This window comes from Eumetopias jubatus, unplaced genomic scaffold, assembly GCF_037043125.1.
Source record: "Eumetopias jubatus isolate StellerSeaLion01/CBP00866 unplaced genomic scaffold, mEumJub1_p1.0 scaffold_16, whole genome shotgun sequence".
In the NCBI taxonomy this organism is placed as follows: Eukaryota; Metazoa; Chordata; class Mammalia; order Carnivora; family Otariidae; genus Eumetopias; species Eumetopias jubatus.
The window spans coordinates 29,079,078-29,088,947 of record NW_028274822.1 but is presented as its reverse complement, the minus strand read 5'-3'; the positions used below and the strand labels follow the sequence as shown (position 1 = coordinate 29,088,947).

Sequence of the window (9,870 nt, the reverse complement as noted above, 5' to 3'; positions counted from 1 at the left end):
AGAAAAAAAAAAATAGCATTGGTCGGAGAGACGGGGATATATATATATATATATATATATAATTTTTTTTTTTTTTTGGCTCCTGCTAAAATTAGCCGGGCTCGCCGCGCGCCTGTGTGCGAGTGTGTGCGAGTGTGTGTGCGTGCGGGCGTGTGTGTGTGAATGTGATTACTCCAGGACTCCTCGGGCTCCGGAGACGCCATTTTCCCCCTTGATATCTCTCTCCATAAATCGGTTGCGCGGCGGAGGCGGCCGCGCCGGGCGGGAAGCGCGGGGCTGGCCGGGGCGCCCGCCGCTCGCCGCCGCCTCCGCGCGCCCGGGGGCCCCGGCGCCCCCCGAGCGAGGGCGGCCCGCCCGCGGCTCGCCGTTTGACAGATGCTCATCGCCATGGAGTTGCCGCAGCAGCACCTTTGGGGGCTCGGGCGAGCGACGGGAGCCGGGATCTGAGCGAGCGCCGGCGCCAGCGGAGCCGGAGCCGCCGGGACATGGGTGAGCACGCGCGGCGACCTTGGCCCGGGAGCACGGCGCCCAGCCTCCCGCGGCGCCGCGGGCCCCCGCACGCCCGGGGCCGGGGCGGTGTGAGTGCCCTGTGTGCAAAAGTTAACGTCGCCTCGCCGGGGCTTTGACTTTGCACCGGGCGGGAAGGGGAAGACGGGGCCGAGGGGGCGGGATACCGGTCCCCGCCAGGCTGCGGAGGATGGGCGCGATTCCGGCCCGCCCGCGGGTGGGCAGCGATGCTGGCTCGTTTGGAGTGGCCCGTTGGTGGCAGCGATGGTGGAAGCGTCGGGCGGGAGGGCTGGGAGCTTATTGAGTTTCGCCTAATCTGATTCCCCCCCAACCCCCCCGCCTTTTGCACCCTCCCTCGGTCCAGCCGCCGGCTGCCGGGGCTGGCGGGTTTGGCGTTGGTGGAGTGGACTCGGGAGGGGGAGGGGGTAGGGAAAGGGGTGGGAAGGCAGCAGGACGTATATATATATATTATTTTGGGGGGTCTCTTTGTAACTTGCAGGTTAAGTGGAGCTAGAGAGCTACATTGTAACCTAGTTGGATTTTTTTTTGGGGGGGGAATGTATGAGAATCTAACGTGTCGTTAATAGAAAGAAGAACAGGGAAGAAGTGGTCCAGCCGGCGAAGGTTGGTGTGTGCTTGTGTTGTGGCTCTGTGTTAGTCTTTCTCTTAAAATCTTAATCAATGCATCTGAGTCTTTCTCGTGCTCTCCGGTTTTGGGACTCTGAAAAGACAGGAATTCCCTTAAAAGCAGACGACTGCCTTTTTTGAAAGCACGCATTGTGTGTGTTTCTAGAGGAGCCCTGGGCTGGAGAATTAACGGCAGGCTTCCCCGTTCGGTGGTTTCCAGTGGGAAATCACTCCGGAAAGGGAGCCCTTCAGTATCGATTTATTGTTTTTGTCTTTCAAACCATTATCTCCTTGGCTAAAATACTGTCTGAGAAGTTCCACAGAGACAGAGTCAGGTAAACTGGACTGGGCAGATCTTTAGCAAGATGGTGATAACGGTGATGCTGTTTTGGGTGTCTGTTTGTGATGGAAGCATTGCTGGGTAATAGCAATTTCTGATCGGTAGAGCATGCTGGTTCTAAAAAAATAAGTGACTTGCCTAAATGCTGTCTTCCAGTCCCCCTCCCCTACACGCTGCAAACACCCCTCCTCCCATGACCCACAGGCTTACAACAATTCTGAAATCGGATCCTACTGGAAATATTTTCTTTGGAGATCGGAAAGTTGTGCAATTGGAAGTGGAAGATGAGGCTAGAGGTACCGGGGGTGCGGGGAGGGGGGTTCTTATTGCCCCCTGATGCTGCATTTATTCTTTATGTGTGTCTGTGTGGGTTCTGAGGGTGTGTATATCCATCTAAAAGGACTGTTGAGGGAAGGATTTCCGATTCGTTTCCGCTTCAAATAAACTGTCCTGATAATCTCATGGTTGGCGTCTAATGCTAAAAGGCCAATTTGTGTGTCTCTTTATCGCCTCAGAAACTCTTCCAAAAGGGCCGTTTAATTCTAGAAATCTGTAACAGCTACTTTTCCTTCCAAGCCCCCACCCCCTCCCCTCCACTCTCCACACCTTTTTTCCCTAAAGTTTGGTTGGAGTCTGTGGTCTTTAAGGAAATCTAATGCTACTTGTTTTCCTCTTACATTATTTTTTGTTCTCTTCCTTTTCATTCCTTTGCTCTTTATCCTGTATTTCTTTTTTTCCCTGTAGATTCGTACAAAAAAAAAACTAGTTTCATAAAGTAGCTGTACTAAAACTATCTTGCTGTTGGGGACCCACCTCCTACCCTCCTTTAGTTCACACAGGTAAATCTGATTCGCCCCATTCAAACTCATCTTCATTTGTGAAGCGTGTGTGCACACGCACGCGCGTGTGCATGTGCGTGTGTGCGCGCGCGTGTGTGTGTCTTGGGAGGTGGGGACAGGAGTGGAGTAGAGAAGAGGAACGTGGAGAGGAAGGGTGGTGTTCTGTGCAGGCCACATCTGCAACACTGGGGCCAGACCTGCACGGTCTGGGAGTTTCCTTTGCTCACCCCAGTTAGCTGTCTGGCTGGGATGGGGAGGCGGGGCCAAACTGGCCAGGGGCGTGTAAGGGAGGAGAAAGTTTGTAGCACTTTAAAATGTAGCCAGTTTACAGTCCCTGGTCACTCCCTCCCCTTTCTCCTCCTTTCTGTGGCTTCCACCATCCAGAGACTCCTGGAGGGAAGCTTGATCTCCCGCCCTGACGCAGGAGTCCAAGGTTTCAGAGCGAAGTTGAAGATGTTGTGTTTTCCTCTGTACTTGATGAAATTGTCTGCTACCAGAGAAGGGCGTTAGGACAGATCAGAAGAGTAAGGTCGAACATAAGAGTATGGGCAAACTTCAGGGAAGGTAGCCTGAGAAGATAGGGAGACCAGGTACTCTGAAAGCGCTGCTTTGCACCTTATGCCCCCTCCCCCGGTAAGACAAAAAAATCAAAGTCTTGGGCAGTTGAGTTGGTGCAAAAGCTGGGCTGTGGGCACTGCTAGCCATTCTAGTAACCTGAGCTGGGCTGGGGGGAGGAGGTGGTGAGGGAATGCAATCGGGAGCCAGAGGAGGGAAACGGACTTGTCTCCCGGAGCAGGGAAAATAGACGTGTCACTGGAATAAACAAACTGGAGGTGGGGGAGGGGATGACTTGTAGTGAACATAAGGGGGAGTGGCTGAGAGGGTAGGAAGGGGCCACTTCTGGCTTGGGAGAAAATATCAACTGCCTTATATGTTCATAAATGGGCTAGGCAAGTGAAGGGGTGTAATCCGATCTTTTGTATGTTAACATCACAGTGTTAACATAGGAAGGCACTGCTGGCAGGCCCAGTTTTGGACTTCACACAGGGGAATCCTAGGGGTATCCCTGAGTGAACCTCTTCGGTGATAGGAGGGCTTTTGGTCATGTACTTGCATTATTCACAGCAAGCTACTTTGTAAATCACAAAGTGAAACACAAATTTACTTTGTAAATCGCCTGACCTAAATGAGGGTTTCAAGAAAGAGAAAACAGTGCTTGGAATATTTGTAGAGTTTAGCTGAAAACTATAGGTGGAGAGAGGCAGGAGGCAGGAGTTTGCTGAAGAAGAAATAAATAGGTAGGCATTTCCCCTGGATTCCTGATTCCGTTTCTGCTGTTATCTTGACTTTTAATTCCATTAGGGGCTGAATCGATACTTCACTGGCACAAAAATATACCTCTAGGAGAGTTCTTTCAAGCCGGTCATTATGTTGAGTTGTACTTCAGTCTCTGCTCCAAAGCTTCTCTATAATATGCAAAAAGAGGAAGATGAGAGTGGCTAGATGCATGGGACGTCCTTTCTGGATTCTTGCAGAGACACTGAAACTTGGCTGGGCCTCAGCCTCCCAGAATGCCAGTTTTTCCCTTGGAGACTTGAAGTTTTAATTGAAACCAGAAAGCTATTGAAGGCAGACCCAGCCAATGAAACCTTGTTTTCTCTGCTGCTCAGGAATGGGAAATAAATAATTTTTTGCTGATGGCATTTCAAGTTGCTTCAGTTCTGCTCCTGCCAGAAGAATGGGGTAAATTATTATTAACACATAGGCATTGTCAGGAGTTGCAGGGCCTTAAAAAATGGGATGATGTTATTGATGTTATTGAGTTTACTCAGTGCCCCCCTGTGTGGGAGAGGTCTATGGGGTCCGGGTGGGGGGGGCAGCTACTCTTGTCTGGGAGCGGGACAGCCCTTCCCTGAAGAAAAGGAAGCCTCATAGAGTCCTTGCCACACATCACTGTGCTTGGTTCTTTGGTTCCTGTGTTGAAGGGAACAAAGCCATCCAACTTTGCGCCCATTCTGCGGTCTGTTATAAAACCTGGGGAGCTTCTTAAAAATAGTTTAAGCCAGGGTTGAGTGAGGAACACCACCATCCTACATATTGCCATGGGTTTGAGCTTCCTTTAGAGCTATTTCTAAAGGCCTCCCTGGTGTTTCACAAACTCTTCATCAAACTGCAGACACTTTGGGTGGCCTAACACTTGATAAATGCAGAAAAGAAAACACCAAGGTGTCCAGAGTGCACTACTTCATGAATACGGGGGGTAGATGCCACCCTACGGTCTTGTTTCACTCTGGGTTTTCATTTCCATTTTCACTTAGCCCTCAACTAGATTCTGATGGCCACTTAGACATACCAAGTTGGGGCAAGATGAAGTTTGGGGGGAACCGGTGACCTCAGATGACCGAGTGCAAGTTAATGGGCCCTTAGAGTTCTTATCTGGAATTTTCAAAGGTCTTTCAAAGTTTCAAGTCAGAGCAGCGTCCCTTTCAGAGTTGGTTTTCTTATATCCTTAGAGGTTGCCCTCCAAGGTTGAGGGAGCATGTTTTTAAGCGGCCTTTGGCTTAGAAACCCACAGTTGACTTCCTGTCCAGTTCAGAGAAATGATGCCAGGGTCAAATGGAGAGCGAGAGCAGCTCTGAGGTCCACAGGACACCTTTTGAGGAAGCAGGTAGCCCTTCCTAGGAACTGATGATGGATTGTGATCCACAGACGCTTGAGAAATAATTGTAGGCAAAGCCAGCTGAGCGGACCCCAGGTAGGCTGAGGCTTCCACCTTTCCAAGTGCCGGGAGGGATACTGATGAATGGGGAGCAGATAAGAACTTCAGAACGGTGAGCTTAAGAGAGATGTTTCCCTGACCCAACTTCTGCCATCAAAAGCGCTCCCTTTCATATGCATGGCTCTTTGTTCTTTTCAAGACATCTTCCTGTCAGATTTGCCCCCTTGATTCTCCTAAGGAGGGAGAAGCAGTGTATCCCCATTCAGAAGAGGAGGGACTGACACACTGTCTTGCTGAAATGATGCAAGGTGGTGGCCCACCTGGGACCTGAAGGCTGTGTTAAAGTACGAACAGCATCACACCTGAAGTGACAAGATCTGCTCTGGATCCTGCCCTCACTACCTCCCGCCTAAAGGACCCCTGGCAGGTTATTTAACCTCTTTGAGCCTCAGTAACCTAATCAGGAAAATAGGGATAAAGATGCTTACCCTGCCTACTTCACAGGGGTTGGGAGGATTAAACAATACCAGCTAATTTCTGTAATTGAGCTCTGAGAAGATTTCCAGGCTGCCTCCTGGAAACTGGTGCCTGGAATTATTATCTTGAAATCAGTGGAATTATTAGATGCCTTGTATATGCCATGTGTATCTAAGGCTCAAAGTCTCAGGTAATATCCAGTTTGGGCTCACAGATGTATCGGGGCTCAGGAAAGGCTCTTCGCTAGGAATGAGAAGAACAAAAGGAGATGCACAGAGTGGGGGCAAGCAGGAGAGAGAATGAGGGGCAGGTGCTCCATAGGGAGCCCCAGTGGCTGAGCAGTGACATTCAGGACAGAATGGTTAGCCTCTCTTAAGAGAAGAACTCCTAGCAGGATTGCTTCTGTCCCGGCAAACCTAGTACATTGTCTAGAATGAGGAAAGTTCTCCACAGTCCATTTGCTCCTGACCTCCCCTGGATTGCTCCTCTTTCTCTTTCCCGTGATTCCTGGCTCGCCCTGTCCAGCAACCTGTGTGTAGCACGCACCTGGCTGCATTCTCCAGTGAGCCCCGTTTTACGCAATGCTTGCTGATCTCTGCTCCCATCAGACTGGCTTCCTCGCTCACCTTGGGCCCTCTGGACGTGTGTCTGCCTCCGCACCTGGGCTCACTCTGTGTGCTGCCTCCTCTCTGGAGGGTGTCCCGATGGGTCCCTTTTAGCCCAAGCATTTACCTCTTAGGACATCAGAACCAGCTCTCAGCTCTGCACCGTGGTCTCCAGAGCACTTCGGGTCTCAAGCACTTGCCTGGCAACCGGCTCACGTGGCTTTGCTGTTTGTTGTCACTACTGCCCTGGGCCGTGAGTCCTTAAAGAAAGGGACCAGGTTGGCCCCACAAAGCCCTGCCGCTCCTTACAAGTGATTTCTGTGGCGTGAATGAATCACAGAATTTATGCAGAGATAGAATATTAAAAGTAAATGTTGTTTAAGGTGGACCGGAACTCTGCACCATGAAGCAAAATAGTGTGCGCCTCTTAAAGAGAGTGAATAAGAAAAAAAAAAGAGTGAATAAGAACCACTTATGTTAATGGCTTTTTATACTTTTGGCTATCTTTCAGGGGCAATCACCCACTCTGTCTCCCCCTCCAAGCCTAAGAGGTAATGATGTTTTACCCCATGTACATCCTAACGGGCACTGATTCACTCATTCATTCAATCATCAACTATTTATGAAGTGCCTACTAGAGCCTGATCTCCACACTAGCACACCCAGCTCTTGACTTTCTCTGAAAATTCCAGTTGCATTTTTTTTTTTTTTTTTTTTGTCTACCACACTCATTTTGGCACTTAACCATGCAATCTTCTTTGTTGCTTTAGTCCAAGTGCTTCTCCACTTCTCAGTGACTGAGTGAGCCTGGCCGCAATGGAAAGGAAGCTGGAGCAGAGAAATGCCCTCGGCAGGGACAGGTCCTGGGCAAGGCTCCTGAGAGGCAGGCTGCAGGCTGGGCTGGCCACCCATTAGCCTATGATGGAGGACGGGCTGAGCTGCCTTTCTAAGTCCCTAGCGTGAGGCATCCTGAAGTGAAAGAGTTTGATTGCTATGGAGTAAGGACACCGTTCTGAAATTCTGTGATTGTGTAGCTAAAAATGTCCTGGGAATTTTGAAGCTTTTTTTTTTTTTTTTTCCGTAAAGCTCAGAGCTTTGCAGACCCATTTAGTGACACCCCAACAACCATCCAAACCAGCCCCACTGAGGAGTTGTGCACTTTGCTAAGTGTTTGCTGTGGTGGATAAGTTCTAGAAATGGAAATAGGGTCAGCAGAAGCTCCCCTGTTAGAACCAGAGAGCCAGACTTGGGGGACGGGCATGGGGACGGGGAGAGGAGGAGACAGATGGTGGGCTAAGTGCAAAGAAATACCATTAAGAATACGACAGAGAATAGTGTGGAAGGAAGAAAAGGAAGGATTCTCTACGTCTTTTTTGAATACTGGCCCCCTTTGCTGAGCTAACTGCATTGGGACAAGGGAGGTAGTACAGACGGCTCGGAAAATCTGGAGTATATTCCGTATCTGGGCTTTGCGGCTGCCTCCTGCGCCAAGTAGGCATCTGGAATCTCTATTTCCACGGACCTCCTGGATCTGGGGGGCTGGGCGTTATTGTTTCGTGTGGATTCCATGGGGCATGAAGGCTGAGGCCGTGCCCGTGCTCCTGGCGTGTCTTCTCCATCCCCACAGCAGAGTTTGCCCTGCTCTGGCGTGTGTTCAGTAACAGCCAGTGAGTGCGTTTCTGTGCATTCTGAGGTCAAAGGTGGTGATCCCCAGTTTGTCCTGAGCGAGGAGCCTCTGTGATTTGGGTTGGGGTGGGATCAGGAATGTCGGGCTTTGATCTGAGGCCCTGTGACCTGGTCCCTTTCTTTAAGGACTCATGGCCCTGGGCGGTAGTGACAACAAAGTTCAGCAGGAATTCTTGCTCACTGAGGAGGACATGGTTGGATATTTAGGAAGAGGGAGGTTCTGCAAGCTACCAAGATGTGGCAGTTACGTTTACACAAAGACTTATTTGGGATAGGGGAGAAGAAAAGCAGGCAACACTATTAGCCTAACTTGGTGAAAAGCAATTTCTTCACTGTTCCTTCTATCTGCCAAAGATTTGCAGTTCGGTCAGTGGAAAGAAGATGCTTGAGTTTGAACTTGGGGCTGGAGAGATGGGGAGACTGGAGATGCTGAATTTGATAGATCCAACACAAGTGGCCTGATGAGAACGTTGGGGCACCATTGTTGTGCTTGTAGCAGAATAATGAAATCTGGGTGGCACGCCCTTGCAGTTGGTGGCTCTGCCTGTGACGGATTGTTATTTGAGCAATGAGAGCTTTGATTTTTTTTTTTTTTTAGTATGGATTAATAATGTTGGCCAAAAAGAATGATTTGTTGTGAGAGCCCTGTGGGCCTTCTTTCTGCTCATTACTTTGTACTCAAGAGCTTGCTTACAGTGAGTTTTTTGATCCACGAAAACTTATTAAAATCTCAACATTGCTACTCTGCAAGCCATTGTTCCTGACACTTTAGGTGGAAAAGGTCTGGTAGGAGATACGACTTTTGCCCTTGGAGAGTGGACAGTATATCTGTAGAGAGACACGCATAGCTCCAATGGAAGGCTTCAGTCTGCAGCCAAAGTGGGAGCATGATCTCATGGAATTGTGCTATTTGTGTGATCAGGAGCAGTCAGGGAAGGCTTCGAGGAGGATGTGGTGTTGGGTTTGACAATAGAATTGGAACAGGGGGAGGTTCTTGGTGGGTAGAATAGCTTTGGTACAGGAGCAGAGGTGGGCCAAAGTTCACATGTGAATTTGGCATTGCCACAAGCAAGTGAATGCTACTCATGAACAAGCAGGGCAGCCGGCAGGAGCAGACAGCCCCAATGACGAAGGTCCAGCTGGCTGAGATCGAGGGGCAGATCACCCATGGGAGTCTTCTTGCTGGTGTGAGGTCTTCTCAGGGGGAAGGACCAAGCCCAGGGCCCTCTAAGTTGAACCCAGTCTAGCTGTCCAGAGTTTTCATTCAAACTCATCAACTTTTCAGCCCTCTGATTCAACAGACTTTGTTAGCTCATTGCTATTTAAACATGAGCATGACCAGACCCTGATAGGTTCTGGGGAGATGCCAAGAGATGGAGAGGACACTGTCTCTGCCCTCAGTCTGGTGGAAGACTTTGTAAGAACTTATGAAAACCAGCAGAGGAGTAGCAGAGGACAGTGGCCTAGGCCTAACTGAACTGCAGTGGGAGCACTGGGAAGGCCAGAACGTCAGGGGCTGGACAGATCCCAGAGACCTTCAGGGAGTAGGTGGTGCCTGCACTGGGTCCTGAACACTGGGACATTCTTGCCTAAGTTCAGAGCCACAGCAGAGAAGATACTCAACTTGGTAATGTAGGGGCAGAAAGAAGACCACTTCCCAGAGACCAGGGTTCTCTGGAATGTCAGGGGACAAAACCAATGAAATAGGGCCCTGCGAGAAGGCGGCCAAGGCTGCATGTTGAGATGGGAGCCATGACCAGTTTTCAGAATGCAAGGGGAGTGGATGTGAGGAGCAGAAGGATGTGCCATTCAGGGAACGTTCACACATACCACACAAGAGAGAACCCCAACATCTGACTGTCCCATCCACCACTGAGCCTTGTCAGCCACCAACTCTTCAGTCTGGGGTTCAAAAGAGGCATCTTTAGAATAAACAATAAACTACATACAAGCATTCAGAATGGAGATCAGCCACTCTGGGGAACAAAAATGCTCTGCTACTGGTATTCATCAACAGGGGCTTAATGTATAATTGGAGAAAGACATATACAAGTTTTCATAAAAATGCAG

The 9,870-nt window shown here is 49.8% G+C and overlaps 1 protein-coding gene across 2 annotated transcripts in view; it reads left to right on the top strand.

Annotated features, from left to right (window-relative positions):
- Nucleotides 1-430: 430 nt before the first annotated feature.
- SETBP1 (SET binding protein 1) overlaps nucleotides 431-9,870 on the top strand; it is a 356,530-nt gene continuing 347,090 nt past the window's right edge. For both annotated transcript variants that reach the window (XM_028098411.2, XM_088019447.1), the window contains exon 1: nucleotides 431-489. The gene's annotated coding sequence lies outside the window, so the exon portion shown is untranslated. The remainder of the gene's footprint in view (nucleotides 490-9,870) is intronic.